General features: G+C 40.1%; 1 protein-coding gene across 4 annotated transcripts in view; it reads right to left on the bottom strand.

Annotated features, from left to right (window-relative positions):
• CDKL5 (cyclin dependent kinase like 5) overlaps window positions 1–14,948 on the bottom strand; it is a 132,032-nt gene extending 117,084 nt beyond the window's left edge. For 2 of the 4 annotated variants that reach the window (XM_063342545.1, XM_063342570.1), the window contains exon 1: window positions 14,837–14,907. The gene's annotated coding sequence lies outside the window, so the exon portion shown is untranslated. Of the gene's footprint in view, window positions 1–14,836 lie in introns of all 4 variants that reach the window. The other 2 variants (XM_063342554.1, XM_063342561.1) reach the window with 2 other exon arrangements.
• Between the last annotated feature and the right edge of the window lie 2,299 nt (window positions 14,949–17,247).

Below are 17,247 nucleotides of genomic sequence, written 5' to 3'. Positions count from 1 at the left end.
CACTAATCACAAGGAAAACCCTTGAAGCACTATCCTAACCTTCCATCTCTTTAATACAAATGAACAAAAAGGTGAAGGACATATTACTGGAACTTCTAGGGAGAAGTGACAATTATTGCTGAATAAGAGCTCAGCATACTTCAGTGTTTTATCTTAAATGCAGTCTACAACCTACGGAGACTTTCTTGTTTTGGTTCCTATTCAGTAATCTCAAATGCTTAGCCAAGAACTCTACAATCCCTATAATTCAAAAGAAGAAAATTAAGTTCCAAACAACTTCCTGTATACAAAAATGGGAGCAGCGACGCTCTGAAGTCTGCTCAGAACACTCAGCTTCATGTAACTGATAAAGCTACAAAATCTACCTAAAATGCCTTTTTGGTATATTCACCAGCAAAAGTCATTTCCACTTAAGCTTTACCTCCAGGTTTCTTAAGTAAATAGATGAAAACTTTTGCTGTTTGCATCCTCCAGCTCTGATTCAATTAAGTTGTGCCTCAACTGCAAGGAATACAATGCAGGGATAGCTTATAGTATTATCACATAATTAGAGGGGGGGTGGGGGGAAATCACATTTGTCATTTTGCCAAAGGGCTACTTGATGATTATACTCTTTAAATAAAAGAATAATTACAAATATGTGTCAAAGAAAACACCAACCACTTTTTTACCTTAAAACTGCATAAACAACAGTACATGAATAGTGGTACATGAAAGAACAAAGGCACCACCCTGAACAGAGCCAAGCAACAAAGGCAAAAACCACATAGCAAGTTCAGAAACAGCCCAGGACATTCACGGTTTCTACCAAAAGGCATAAGCATGCTATAGATTTCTGTTTTCTCAAATTTTGCTCCAATTTGTATTTCTCCAACTTGTTTCACAAACCTCTTAAAATAAGACATGTAAAAGAGGGAAATTAAATAGGCTCATTGATGGAAATCAAAGTATTGTTTCAGGTCATGTTCAGCACAACTCTTTGTACAGAGTGTACTTTTAAAACCATGTCTATTTTGCCACTCTTTCCAAATAAAAGATATTTTATTTACTTCACTTATATCTTTGAACAATTGGTTTAAGTCATTTATAGTGTGGCACACAATGCTTTATTACCTAAACTCCTTGAAGGCAGGAGGGCAATTTAAAAACACATATAGTATGCTTACTTGATGTCCCATAATTTTCGTACAGTTATAAACACAAAGCTCAGCCTGCTTGTTTGCAAAACCTGACTCTCAAAAGTGCTGACAGAAGAGATGCAGCTTTCAGCATATAACAAATGCATGCAAATAATTCTTAATTATCTGGAAATTTAATTAATCTGTTTCACACTACCCAAGGACCAAGTCCTATTTTCACCTAATACTTCTGTTCTGAAAGGGAAGGGTCATACGGACCTACGTTTAATAGTGTTTACATTTTAATTCAGGTATGATATGTTCACAATATGTTAGAAACATGGTAACTTGAACCAAAAAAGTGTTAGTCAATGGCTCCACACTAGAACTCCTGCTCCTCTGGAATTTAGTCCAGTTGTTACCTTGACTTATATTCCACTTTTTTTTAGCACTCCAATCACAGCTGTACCATATATAGCTAGCACTGGCACTCACACAGTATTCTCTCACCCCATGACAGACATGTTAACTTGAAATTAATTTGGAAACTGATTTCGTATGTTTCTCCTTCAAGAGGATTACATTTCTCTGAGGTAACTGCAGTGAAATTGCTCAACACTTGCTTTCACCTTTTTTGAAGTTAGTTTGAGCTATGGTTTTCGTCCTCCAATGATTTGGTTTTGCTATTAATTAAATGGCAGTATTATTCTCCTCAATTGGAATTATTAGAAAGTGTCTTAATGAGTTATAACTACTATAAAACTGACAAGCACAATATACATTACTTCATTCTATGTTGTCAAGGAACAACATCTGAAAGAGAATGCCCACTTGCCTTCATATAATCAGAGAAAACGGAAAAATACTTATCAAACTGAAGAAGTTAGTAGAAAAAAAAATTATTTGGTATGTGCTACTTCAGCAGAAGACTTTCTTAAAAATTATTTCAGAACACTTCCCTTCATACCTTTTGGATAATTTCTCTTCAGTTCATGTATTTCAGGGGCATATTTATATATACCCACCTCGAGTACTGCGTTCAGTTTTGGGCCCCTCGCTACAAGAGGGACATTGAGGTGTTGGAGCGTGTCCAGAGAAGGGCTACAAAGCTGGTGAGGGGTCTGGAGGACAAACCTTATGAAGAACGACTGAGGGAGCTGGGGTTGTTTAGCCTGGAGAAGAGGAGGCTGAGGGGAGACCTTATCACCCTCTACAACTACCTGAAAGGAGGTTGTAGAGAGATGGGGGCTGACCTCTTCTCCCTGGTGACAAGTGATAGGACGAGGGGAAACGGGTTCAAGTTACGTCAGGGGAGGTTTAGATTAGATATTAGGAGACATTTTTTCACTGAAAGGGTTATTAAACATTGGAATAGGCTGCCCAGGGAGGTGGTGGATTCACCATCTCTGGAGGTGTTTAAAAAAAGGGTAGATGGGGCACTGAGGGACATGGTTTAGAAGTGGCTCTTGTCAGGGTAGGCTAAAGGTTGGACTCGATGATCTTAAAGGTCCCTTCCAACCTCAACAATTCTATGATTCTATGATTCTATGATTTAAGGGCAAAAAAATCCAATATAGTTTGTGGCCTTCGTACAAGCACTTTCAGTTTTCTAAAAAAAAAAAAAAAACACCACCAAACTATCAGGAGAAAATAAACTGTTCATATGGTATTATTTTCTCTGTTTCTTAAATATTCCACATGAAAGGCAAAAAAGGTATATCCCTTGTATTAAAAAAAGAAATAAAATCCAGTATTTTCCCCAATATCAATACATCACCATTGGCAGTCCCACATGAAGGATCATAAATAACTACAGAAGTGATCCGTATGAGAATCAGTGGCATGCAGTAACACTAGAGATGTCTTGCTGCTCTTTCTAACCTTTTAGCCAAGTTAGATTAAGTACAGTGTGAAACAATGCTTTTTTAATTTAAAATATGATTTTGTAACAAATAAGGTAACAGTTTGATTTATAATAAAACTGTAGAGCATTAACAGTATATTTAATATATTTTTATGCTCTTACAGAAAGCATCAGAGGAAATTCTGTAGCCTACACTTACTTACATGCCTGGTAGCCCTACAGAACCTAAACATGAGCACATACTACGTCACAGTAATATACTTCTGCTTTTGCTTGCAAAATGAAACTAGACAAAACCATTTTCAGACAAGTGTTACTATATGTTAAAAACAATCTCATCTTTTGATATTTTGCTTCTAGACTCAAACTCCAAGCAAAAGCATAGTATAATGCCACTTCTGCTGTGGTATCATGATGAAAATCTTTTCTATATAACTACCAGGTATTGGCAGACATTAAACAATTCACATCACGTTCAAATTTATTTCTGATTTTCGGCAGAGGGACTTCACCACCACAATCTGGCATACGTAATGAATAAGAAAGCTTACAATTTCTTTTAATCTGTCCCATAGTTCCTCAATAAAGTGGTAAAGTCTATCAGACAAGGAAAAGGAAGTTAGGGAAAATTCACCATCCATCTCACAAAAGTAATTGATTCTAGAGGTCCATTTTAATCTTCGTCTATCATTGCACCTGAAATAAAATCCAATTATTTCAGCTTCACAGGTGGACTGGATTTTCATCCCGAGAGATATGAATGAGCCATGAAATGATAAAAAAAGCCCACAAATTAACATCACACAAATATATATGCTACATACAGAGCTGTCAAATCCCGCAGTTTGAACATTAAAACTGAATTTCCAGCTCCCCAGTTTAAACCTCTAGCATTAAAACATTAGCAATGAAGCACAAGGACTACTATCCACTGAACAATACCATATTTGGGCAGTACAGCTTGCCCAGGCAGTGTTTCACCTTGAGCACGAAGGCTCAAGGCAAGTGGGAGCCCTATCCACTGAGGCAACCTCTCACCAGAGCCTTGTACCAGACCCTTCTCAATCACGTGGCCCAGCATAAGGCACATAGTTTTCCTTAAGACCCAGTGCACTGGTCTCCTATATCAGGGCTTCACAGCAGAGGAAAAAAAAATAATCTGTAAACATGCTCAACAAAATAGTCTCCTTCTCATCCCTGGTTCAATTCCACTACTGCAACCCATCTTTCATTATTTAATTCTCAGCATTGTATGCAAAATGAGCTTAACGATAGGAAAGACATCATATTTTCCTTTCTAATTATTAGTTATATTCATAACAGCTGAAAGAAACTGGAAGTGGTCATTTATCTGTACAGTAAGTTGCATAGGCACAAATTAGGATGGGAGTCCCATCATACAGCCCCTATCCTCAGGATTCAACAGTATAAAAACACACTCTTACTTTCATGCATTACATGTCCTACACCATCACCCTTGCACATTTTATTTGCCCTTGCAAATTTCACAAATTTGGGGGTATGTATGTTTGTTGGATAGTAAAGGTGCTTGGGGCTTAGCATTGTGGTGGGGAATGTTCTGTTGTAACTATTGTTGTACTTCACAAAGAAAAAAAGAGAACAAAAATAAAATTAATGATCAAAATCAGGAAGTGAGCAAGAAGTTATATTAAACCCTAAGCAATGTAAGAAAAATACAGAAAAGTTTGATTGTCACAAAGTGAAAATTACAACCGCTGTTAACAAATTATTTAAAACTCTGAGTTATTAAAAGAGAACTTGTATTTAAAAAAATACGTATCTATTGATTTTAGAGTGGGAAAGTAAATTTACTAGAGTAAAACTGTTTGTTCATATTTTCAATAATTGAACAATCTTTTTACACTAGCATTGAAGCTTTGTGTAGTCTAATTATTTAAAAGGACAGCATACTTCCTCTTTATTAATTTCTTTGAAGAGGAACAAGCTAACAAGCTTGATCTGCCATTCCATTTTCAGTGAAATAGCCAACAATAGCTCAAATGTTATTTTAAGTGAATATAACTGGAACAGTCAAACAAAAGGTCACCCATTTTACTGGTGTGGAAAAATACAGGATAGGCCTCCTGGTGTCCCAGGGATGTTCAGTACTTTGTATGATCAAAGCTATGCAGACTTTGGCCTTAGTACAAATACCTTCCTATCTCCCCTCATCCATACTTATTATTCGCAACACAATTTTAGTCACTGTTTTTTATGGTGACTTGTATAAAGAAATCTGATTTACCCCACAAGAAAAAAAAAAAAAAGAAACACAAACAAAGCACCCCCAAAGAAAACACAGAAAACATCTCCCACTCTCCAAACTTACAGCTAAAACAATCTTAAGTTTCAAATAAATTAAAAATATACATGGATTTTTTTCTGTGAGTTACATCACATAATTTGAGTCAGCAGAAGCAACTGAAAAACAACTAGGTTAACAGAAGTAAGGCCATGACTTTTTTCAAATATGCTGTTCATTTACAGAGCTTTAGGCAACTAAAATGTCAATACGTATAGACTTCACTGAAACAGATTTAATGATCTCCAAATGACAGGAATAGCTATTTGCTTAGGAAAAGCAGAGTCAAGGTTCACCTTCTGAAAATAGTCCTTTGTTACTATTACTGTGGGCATCCCACATTGTCACCCTCATACCGAAATCTGTTTTTATTTATAGCAGTAGTATAGTTTTTAACGAAAGTCAAGCAACCCATTTGTTGTGTTAAAGTTGCAGAATTCTTGAAGTCCTAACTGAACACAACATTTCAGCCCTCCAAGTTTTTGAAGAAATACTTCAGTGATTTTGATTTGTTTTGCTGTGCTACAGCACCTCTTTTCTCTCTAGTCCCCCTCTGTTCTATATATGAGGTTCTATGTTTGAAGTTCCTCCTGGTTGGCTGCTACGCTTCTTCCTGCATCAAGTTCATATTTCTGTCACTTATTTTGTAGGATATGTACAACCTCTTACCCACGTACATCAGATGACATGTTTTCTATTCCACCTACAACTCTCTCCTTTTCCTTGCTCTTTATGCTCAGGTTTCGACTGATGAGCTCTCTCCCCATTTCCTTCAAAGACAGAAAATTCTTTCAATTTCTGCATAACCTACATCAGGCAATGTCAAACAGGTCTCCCACAATAACTCTGGGTCCCATGTCCACCCATGAGAGTACCCTTATTTCCCTCCAAGAATAACATTACCAAATCATTGCCCTCGTGATATCCCCCCCGTTATGCACAACACAATAACCTATCACACTGGCTTCACGTCTCTCCTACTTTCCATACTACATTTCCTTTCACACTGGCTTGGCAAAAGGCAGCAAATGCCATGGTCACGTGTTACTACAGGCTGACCACAGAGCCACAGAACGGGGTTCCCCCTGTTTCTTTGCCCAGTCTCTTCTCTAACCATCTGCCTGTTTCCACAAGACCTGTATGTTTGCAACAGAGCTGGGGAACGCTGCCCCTCTGCCAAAGTTGAGTGGGAATTGAGCAAGTGGTTGAGAAGTTACTGGCAGGGTGGGAGCACAGGCTAATGGACAGATGGATGGACAGATGGAACAATTGCATAAGCAACCTTCCCTCAAACCAAAATAAAACTTCCAAGTCCCACCTGTTCCACAAAGCATTTCATCAGCACTAGCCACTCCTCACTTCAAGGTTTTCTGTTTTATAATAGGCTATACTGCATAAAGTAGTAGCTTTAGTCTGTAGAGTTACCGGATCAACACATTACTGACTGTACATCACGATGTACAGCTACAGTGCTCCATAAATAACTGTCTTTAAACACAAGCTGTACCCAAACAAGACTTCACAGTTAAGTAGAAAAAGAATGGTTGCATAAAAACATTATAATGGCATGTAATTTAAAACATCCTTCATAATAATAACGTCAACAAAAAAAGGAGAAACAAAACACAAGATTGGCGGGGGGGCTTGGGTTGGGGTTTTTTTTTTGAGAAATACAAAAATATGTAGAGAATTAAAAATAAAGACTACTACCAATTAAAGGATCTGCAAAGGCGTCTTGCATTTCAACAGCCTCAGACTGTGTGAAGGGCTAGAGAAGAAGCTGTGCTAGATGAACAGATGGATCAGGAAAGTGTGAAGAGGTCCATAAGGTAGACTCAAGTTTTTAAAGCATGAAACTTCTGAAGCGAGCATAGGACTCATTGTAGGTGTTTTCATACAAGGATTAGTTAAGGTGAGGGATTTGGTGGGTTTCTTTTGGGTTTTTTAAAGCTTATAGATGTAGGTAGATAACAGCATACTATGTGTGCATGTCTGGAGTGGTGAATTTGGGAATACTGCAACTCCATACACTGACAAGCAAGGCAAGGAAGACTGGAAGTGTTTTTGCAGAGGTTAAGCAAACAACCAGATGGCAACATTGTGGATGTGGCAGATTAAGAGTAGAAACAAAAGAGGGGGGAGATCAGAGGAGAAAAAAAAACCTGCTTGCACCAAAAGCCTTTGGCTCCTTTTAGCTGGAATTCTCTTTTCAAGTGCTCAAAATAAGATAATGCAGCGCCATTAAAATGAGTTGACCATGGGGGGGGGGGGGGGAGGTGCCCTGGAAAGAGAAGAGTAATTTAATTTTACGTAACTTCTTCCTAGTGACATTTTAGGAATAAATATATTTTTAGGAAAATACTGCTTTTGAGCAGAAGGTCTAACTAAACAGCCTCCTGAGGTCCTTCTTCCATCCTTAATGTCAATTATCACTTCAAAATACCCTAAGCAATTCTATTAAAAACAACAGTAGAAAGTTAGAGTGGAGGTATTCTATATGCATTAATAGATTCAGCCTCACTTCAATGAGCATCCATATTGCAATAAAAAAGGATATAATTTTTAAAAAATGTATGGTCTGAGGTTCACAACTGAAAATTATTAACATCTATTGTCACTGCTATGACAATTGCCTACTCTTTGACTAATAAATACCTTTAAATTTTGGATGAATATTTCTATACATAAGCAACCCATAAGTAAATTAAACTTCTTTTCATCTGAAATCGTACATAACATAAAAAGCAAACTTGTTCTAAGTTATTGTAAATCTACGCCCATTTCCTATTTTTCATCTCCAGAGCATATTCTAACAACATAGAAAATGAGCTGCCAATATTTTCCACCAACTATTTTGAACAACAAGAATTTGAAATATCAATTAAAATGTGAGATTAAAAACCAGTTTCATAGACTATATGAGGTGCTGTATGTTCTGACGGTTTTAAGATTTCTTCACCTCTGAAGGGGGTCACATAAAAACTGAAGTCAGATGGGCCCCAATCCTGAATATACTTCTCCATAAGCAATATAACTGAAGTTGAACATATGTTTAACTTATTACACGTGCACAAATATTTGTAGAGAGGGCTTAAGTGACTCCAGGGAATAAATAAAATGCTGCCAAGTGTTAAAATAAAAAACAGAAGAGGAAGCTTTTCCTGCAATTTGTTTTCAGCTACTGTAGAGTTTTTACTAAATACAGCAGGTTAACTGGAATTTAGAACAAGTGTAATAGCTCTAACAAGAAGAACTTTATGAAGAGCTGACTATGACATACCGCTACTTTCCACGCACCTCAGTTTTCCTATTATTATTTCGGATAATGTCCATAGGTGCAATCTATAAAAAAACCCCACCATCTTAAAAGATGCAGAACAATCAAACTACATTATATTTATTCATGGAAAACTGCTCTGATGAACCAGCAATTAACATGATATGCTGCAGCATGCAAGATACTCGTACCAGACATACTGAAATTTGTTCTAAGAGCCAGCATAGAGCAATATCCAAATCCTTCCAGCAAGCTTTTGAAGCTTATCTACTACAGGACTTCCACCAGAACACAGTTTCCTCTTTGCCATCATCTAGAAACGTTGTCCAGATGAAAAGGGAGAGAAGAAAAAAAGAGCACTGCACCCCACCAAGCATTGTGAATCTGCAACATTGAGGGCACACCAGACCTTCTGCTCTGGCAATGCCAGCATAGCGCTGATGTACGCACAGGCAAACACAGGGAGTTTGTGAGATGCAAATTACATGAAAAATAAACATGACCTTCTTAAGACTAGGAAATCTAGCAACAAGTAAGCAGCTTATAAACACAAATTTACTGTGCTCTCGAGTTTAATTCAAAAGTTTCTATGCTTTAAAGATAAATATTTAAGTACAAAGTCCCACTTGCTGATACAAAGCTTAAAAAACTTACTAGCTGGCAGCTATTTTGTGGCCATGAAACCAGATTGTTCCAACAAGTTAAAATGTCACCCAGCCTATCACATACAGGTCAAGCAGAAAGATCTACCTTCTCAAGGTCAGAAAGCACTGAACTGATGAACATTCAAGTAGCTATTCAGTCACTTCACATGTAAGTGGGACTTTACAGCAGAGTAAATCGATCACTTCATAAGCGCTCAAAGTAAACCAAATGTACTGAAGAACTTCCAAGTGATTCCATGGTGGATAGTTAGACCAAATAATTATCAGTTCAGTAGGAACTTAAAAAAAAAAAATCCATTTCAAGATCACAACAACTCTGAGTTTGAAAACTAAGGGTTTCCCTACAAAAACAAGAGCTTCACAATTAGTTTTTAGATGATGAGACCAGCCAAAATACAGTTCTAAGGAACTAAGCTAAATAAGAATTCTTCCCTACAAATAAGCCATTGTAAGTGTTAACCATCTCTCTGAATTCACTAAGAAATGTAGTTACTGCAACACATGATGACTTTTAAACACTGCCACCTAATTATGAAGAAAAGTGGAGGAGGGGATAAAAGTTTTGTTTTCATATTCAAGCTCCATTAATCATTTTTTTTAGTACTTAATAGCTGAATAAATATTTGATTCTACTGAACCTTACAGCCACATACTCCCTTTCCCTCAGTTGAATGAAGCAGTGTGCTAGCATCAACATCGGTACTTCTACAGTCATCTGTAAGAGAAGATTAACAGAGACAGCGATAACCAAAATAACAGAGCTCTATGTAGCTGGCATAATGAGGATTCAGTTAAGAATTGATTCACATTTTGGTTTTTTGAGGGATGATTTTTTTTCATTTGTCTGGGGGCTTTTCCCCCTCCTTTTAAAATACTGCCAGGCAAGTCTTTCTTGTGAATGCCACCCACAGTAAGATTATCTTCTTTTTCCAAAATAAGTGTCAGTTTTAAATTAAGTTATCCTACTGTTAAATATATATCAACTAAAGGCTTAATTGTCAAGACATCAATGGGCAATTTCAACACTAGAAGGTTTGACCAGCTTAGATTAGGAATACAAATTTGAAGCCAAACTGGAACACACTAACATCTCTTCTGAAGTAATGCTGTAAAAATAAACGTAATTCAACTAAAGCTAGAATTAAAAGCTTCTGGAGACCTAACATTTGAGTATCACAGATAAGCATTATAGAAAGTCATTGTATATTAACTATAGCTATCTATTTATTCCATTCACATGTTCCTCATTTTAAGACACAGAAATAGATTATTTTGACTCCACAGCAGCTAAACATAACCTAGGTATCAATCTTCATATGAACAGAGAAGTAGAACACAACTCTAACTTGAGAGCCCATACATCAATTTCTGAAAGTTATTTTGCCTAAAGGAAACAGACATGGAAGTTCTCTGAAGGCTAGGCTATTCCTATGAAATTTGCATGATTGCCTCAGATAAAGGAGAAAAGAAAATACATGCAGTATTTCTATAGCAACAGAGTTTAAGATATGCAGACCCTTTCAAAGGGGTTCTTTCATGGATTTCATCAAGATATTGTTCTTTCATTGTGATTTCATCAAGATATTTAACACAATTACTTCTCTTAAGCTAAAATATCTTATTTAACACAGTGACAAATAAATTATCACATTCTAAACAAAAAAAGTTTATTTTTAAAAGCTGAATACATTAGTGTTGTGAATATTCAGAAGTTTAACATTTTTCCTTCATCCATATTTAATATTATGAAACTGCACAGACTTGGCAAGAGGACTGATGTTGTAACAGTGACTTCCTCAGTTTACTTACATACTGTTTTAATGCTCACTTTAATTTATATAATGAAATTAATTCTTACTGCTTCTGATGCAGAATGCTGATATTACAATTCACAAACAAATCTCCATCTAGATACTGAGGTATTATAGTTAGAATATAAAATTTGGAACCAGAAAATAAACTCTATTACTCATTATATTACATACATTCTTTAGTAGCAGCAAGTCACTGATCATTCTCATGTCTTGATGTTCTGATGTGAAAAAATCAAGATAAAAATCTAGAGCTGCTAGGTTTAGCTCATGAGTAGTGCTAAAATTCTTCAAAATTCTCAAATAGAAGTTATGATAAACATAAGCCATTCTTGTTCCTTTCACATGATGAGCACACACAGAGTTCACAATGACTTCATTTATCCTCCATGTCAACAAATTTTCAGGGTAGCTCCCTCTCATTACTGTTTCATGACCCATGTTCATGCTCTGCTCAGAGTAAGCACATAAACTCAAGAAAATTCTCATAAATAAGAATTCATATCTTATTCAGAGCTTAAATAATACGTAGGAAAACTGCTGGGTTTTTTCTTTCCAGATTTCTACTGCTGAGAGTTGTGTGTATGAGAAGGCTAATGCTTATATGTGAACAGTTTTGAAGAGCATCCATATATAGTCAGTATTATAAATAGCTATTTTTATAACAGCACTGAACTGGCTTTTCGTTATATATAGTGAGAGGGTGTTTTCTGCATACAGAAATTATTCTCTTATTCTACCTTGTACTTGCAGTCTTAGCTCTCCTCCCACTCACGTAGTCCTGCTCCATACAACAACAGAAATAGCCACTGCTAGTGTCAAACCACACTGGCACTATAGTTAACTATACCAGTGCTCCAATAACAGTTTCCAGCAGACCAGCCCAAACCTCTTTTTATAAAGAGGTTCTCTCTCTACTGACCATACAATTTTTTTATATTTTCCTGTCGCTATTTCACTAGTTAGAAAGGCTTATGAAAGTGATATTCTCGAGCGTTTTGTTAGGAATATAGAGCTACAGTAAACATTTCAGTATTTGAATCTCAAAGTGTATTTTTTCCTCATGCTTATTAAACTAAAGTGAAAGGATCTATGAGAACATTAAAATAGATCTGCAATTTCTTCGTTTCGCCCCTTCAAATTTTGAAAACTAAGCCAGAGCAGATCGGCTACAACACTAACAGGTTTGCTACAACTCTCATTTTAAAGTCAGACAAAAGGAATCAAAACATATTTCTACTTTTAGCTTCCATAAAGTTCAAATCTAAAACATTAACAAAAAATATCTTTAACATAAATCAACAACAGGTTATATATCAGATCCATTAAAATCCAAAAAAAGTTAAAAATCAATCATAATGCAAGTATTTTTACATGTGTATTTTTGAATAATGATAACTGCTTTCAACTGCAGGTCTAAGCACTGGCTGAAATTAATTCCAAAACTAGTTCCAGAACATGGTATAGCATTTGCTCTTGCAGCACTTGATTGCTACAGCTTTAGATTTCTCCCTTTTCCTATAAACTAGGGTCTTTCACTCATTGTAATGTATCATCTAGTTTTTCTGCATGCCAGAAAAATCTGAGTGTGGTGACAAAGATTTTGATACAATTTTGATTTAAATCCCCAAATACTACAGTTTTAGATAAATACTGACACAAACAAGGCCATACTCCTGAGAGTTATTCAATGCAGAGGCTTCTTTAGGCAGAAATCTCTCTCCTTGCAGAGCATCTTGCCAGAATTACAAAGGGGGAGATTTTCCTTCCTATTGCCAAATGAGCAAAATGACAGAAATCTTAAACACCCACACAACTAGAGGTAGTATTTAAGTCTGTACAATAGAAAAAGCCAATATTTCTATTATTCATCCACCTATTAAAATGGCGCTTCATGTTTCTACTACAGGCAGGTATATTTTATAAAAAGCTTGCTTTTTTTTTTTTCAACTGCAGATGTCTGCTGTTAGGTCAGCACACACATTCACTGAGACAAGAAAAATCTTAAAGATCATGGTTTTTTAGGCAAACACAACAGACTATGTGAAATATTAGATTTGACACCCTTACACTGAGATCTGGAAAAAGATAGTTAAGTGTCCTCATAGATAGTAAAATTAAGTGGGAACTGTAGGTTGTACTAGCCAAGAAACCACTATCAACTGGCAATAGGCAACTTGATCACTCATTATACTGGAAGCCTGCGGTGCCCAACATGTCTCTGAAAAACAGCAGAGGCATGAGAACAAAAGAAACTAACAAGACAATTTAAAAAACTTCTCTCCAGCAATACTGCAGAACCTGAAGGCCATTCATGATCTGCATCTATCAGTATGCCAATGGATTTTCCTAGCCCTCCTCTGTTTTAGATTCTCTCACAGCCTATTTGAGATGTTCCAAAGCTTTGCTAAATAAATATATGTACTTGCGGTAAGGAAGAACTCTTCGAGATATGACTGCAGACTAATCTATTACCATCTTGACAAGCCTACTGAGTAGAAGTCAGGTAGTAGCTTCCCTCACCCAAGGCACAACACAGAGGAATTTGCATGATCATTACTAATGTCACTATGGCAGTTTCACGCTGTTGCTGTTCCAGACAGCTACCTGCCGCAGCAATGGTAGGCAGTACACGATGCAGACAGAAGGAGGATCTCCGAGAGGGAGGCTGGAGTAGTTCAGCAACAGCACGCAGAGCCCTCTCATACACCAAAGAAAATAGAATAGGAACAGAGCTTCTGGCTCCCCCAGCCCTGGAAGGGGCATCGCTGCAAACACGCAAAACCCTGCTTAATAAAAAAATATAAAATATCATTTTCCCCTCCGTACGCCTAAGTCCAAGGATAGAAACCGGGTTTTCCCTGCCCACCGACCAATAAAAAAGACGAAACCCGAGAGCGGAACCAAGGAATAGCCCAGCAACGGGAATCCCGGCATCCCTCTTCTTCCTAGCGGCTCACTCTGAGGAGCAGCCTCCTCTCCTGGGTGTTGTCCCCTCCGACGCTCTCCATCACCACCGACCTACCCGGTAACCACTCGCCTATTTTCCGACAAACGGCGCAGAAAATGCACAAAGACCAGCAACAGCGCGACTGATTTTTAAACAAACAAAAAACCCCAGCAAAAAAAAAACCAAATCCCAAACACAAAAAGAAACCCCAGAGGAAACACTCCCTCCCCCAAATCATAATAACCTAAGGAGTATCTCTTCAGAAAAAGCCCCTGTAGCCAGCCGGCAGGGCCGTGAGGGAGGAAGAGGGGAGAGATGGACAAGGCGGAATCCCACAGGCGGACCCCCCTCCCCGCCCCTCTCCCGGGGCACCTCAGTCAAACCCCGACCAGCGGGGGGGAGGCTCTGGAGGGGCCGCGCCCACGGGCTCTGCCTCCTCCCGAGCCGGGGCGGCGAGCGGACACCACCGTACCCTCGAACACATCTCCACCGGGGAGCCGGCGATACCTGGGCTGGGGAGCGGCGGGGCGCTGCCCGCCGGCGGAGACGCCCACCGGCCCCGCCAGGAAACGGCTCCCGGCGGGATGGCGGAGGGTGAGGGGGTGGGCGGCGGCCGCTCAACGGCGGCGAGGGCGCGAGCGGCAGGGGGTCGCGCGGCTGGCCGGTAGCGGAGGGAGGGGAAGGGACGGAGCCGAGGGAAGGGGCTGCCCCGTTGCCGCTGCCGCAGCAAGAGCCCCGGAGGTGACAGGTGAGGGCGACGGAGGGCGAGGGGCGACCTCCCGGGCGCTCGCCCGGCCCCGCGCGGCTCCCCCCTACCTACCTACCTACCTACCTCCGCTCTGGCGCTGCCACTGCTCCGCGTTACACCCGGCGGCGCGCGCTCACTCACACACTCGCCCGCCGCCGCCGCCCCCTCACTCCGCTCCCCCGCCCGCCGCCGTCGTCCCTCCCTAGCGCGGCGCTCAACCGACACCGCTAGCCGCCCGGCCCCACCCCCCCATCTCGGACTGACACCTCGTCTCACCAGTCGCAGAGGAGGAGCTGGCCCCAGGCCACGCCCATACCCTCTTCGACCAATAGAAGCTAGCCATGAGCCTTCCCCCGCTCCCCTCCGCCCTCCCACTGGCCCCGCCCGCCCTGGCGGCAGGTTCGGTTGACTCGCAGCTGCCGAGCAACGGGCGCGGGGCTACGGGCGGCGGCGGGGCCGGGGCCGGGGCGCCGGGGGTCGTGTCAGGGGAGAGGCGGCGGTGGCGGGGGACGGCCGCCGAGGGGAGGTCCGTCCGCAGGAGAAGGACCGTGGTTGTGCGTGGCACCTCCGCTGCTGGCAGGTGGAGGTGCGGGGGGTCAGGCGCCGGCAGCGGGGCAGGACCGTGAGGGACGTGGCCCGCCCTGGACGGGGAGCGAGGGGGCAGGAGGCTTCTCGTTCGAGGGGGATTTCGCCTAAGGGATGGGCTTTTTTTCCTTCTTTTTTTTTTTTTTTTTTTTTGGCATGGAAGCTGGTCGACGCCCCCGGCACGCAGAGCCGTTAGCCACCCGCGTGCGGAACGGGGCGGGGAGGAGGGAGCGGGCTGTGGGGGGGGGGAGAAGGGCCGTAGGAACTGCTGCTCGTTCGGATAGATGGATGGATGGAGAGTAAGGCAGCCGAGATGTTAAAAGTCAATATCTCCTTTTCCCTCAGCTCCTGAAACGGTGAAAATGTCTCCAGCGCTCGAGCATTTCTCCAGCCTTTACAAAACCATAATCTCAGCTTGCGTATTCTGTTGCTGGCACCAGTAAGGCTTGCACGTTCCGGCTTTGCTCTCATCAAATTAAAAATACAGTTAAAAACTAAAGCCACTTTTAGCTGCCGCTTTCAGGCAAGCATCAAATATCAGATGCATCATGGCAAAATGCAGTTCTGCAAGTTACTGATGCTTGAACTCGTCTCCCATTTTCTTGGTATGCTTCAGTGGTTATTTAAATTAGAAAAATGTTATGAAACCCACTGGACATAACATGCCGTAGGACTCAGCGATGGCTGAGTATTGCTAATCTAACACTAGCCAAAAGTATATTCCTTTTGTAGGGATATGAACCTTAGAAAGATCTGTGCAGACAGATAACAGACTTAAGGCATTGCAGTGCATAAAAATCAGGCTCCTCATTTTCATTTGTCGTTCTACACATACTGCTTCTTGAGCCTTGGGGCACTTCAAGTGTCTAGGTTTGGATCAGGGATGCACTTTTGAAGTAAATGCTGTCATCATCTCTGCTCACAGTGCTTTGATTCGCAGTGTGGAGTGGTGTTGGACTGCATGAAGTAGATCCCTTTTGGATGAAGCTAAACTGGCAGAGGTGCTCCAGGAGTGCATCTAATGCATTCCAGGCATAAATGAGTGCTCAGTGGGACTCAAACTGAACTAGTTGAACATTAGGAATCCTTGAAATGTGTTTAGCTTGGAGATCAGGTGCTCAGCAACAATTGTTAGACGCTACAGAGATTCAGTTAGGCCTTGGTGCTTGTCAGTATAGTCAAAGACTTGGAGCTTTATAGTTCAGAAGGAAGGTCCCAGAGGATTTCAAATATAACATCTGAAAGACCCAATTCGTGGTTCATAGCAGGCAGGCAAACTGATCTTCTGAAACTTTGATGCTTGAAAGTCTGCCAAAACTCCCAGTTTGTATATGGATCTTCCCATATTGTTGTGTCAGGAGTACATCACATCTTCCATAGCTATAAGGATAACATGAACTCAAGTTCAAGATGTGATGCCGCTGTCTAAAGGGTAGAAAATGTGCTACCGATGTTGCTTCTCCAGATACTGTCAATAGCTTTTGTGGTCCTTAATTATTCCCCTATGCCTGTTACTGATTCCAGGATAGAAGGCAGTGGTGCTATAAGTTAAAAATTAAGATAAATGACTGGGTAATGCTTTAATGCTTAAAAATAACTGAATGAATTTCCGGTAACATATGCTAGCAATTAAATCAATTTTTTTCTATCAGTGTATCTTGTCATTTTAATATGAGGCCAGATTGTAAGTGATGTAGTACGTGTTGAATTTTTGCAAGAAGGCATAGACAGAACCACTGCTATGTCAAAATCTGAGCAGAGAACTGGGGATTTTTTTGTTATAACCTACTCAAAATCAATTTCCTTTTCCTACAGTGCTTCTCACAAGTAACCAGTTTCACACACTAACATGATGTAGTTACTCTTTTTCCTGAGATCTGCCTTCTTTTGGATGTTTCTCATAATA

Source organism: Chroicocephalus ridibundus, chromosome 1 (genome assembly GCF_963924245.1).
Source record: "Chroicocephalus ridibundus chromosome 1, bChrRid1.1, whole genome shotgun sequence".
Taxonomy (NCBI): Eukaryota; Metazoa; Chordata; class Aves; order Charadriiformes; family Laridae; genus Chroicocephalus; species Chroicocephalus ridibundus.
The sequence above is the reverse complement of the archived record's forward strand: the minus strand, read 5'-3'. Positions and strand labels throughout refer to the sequence as shown.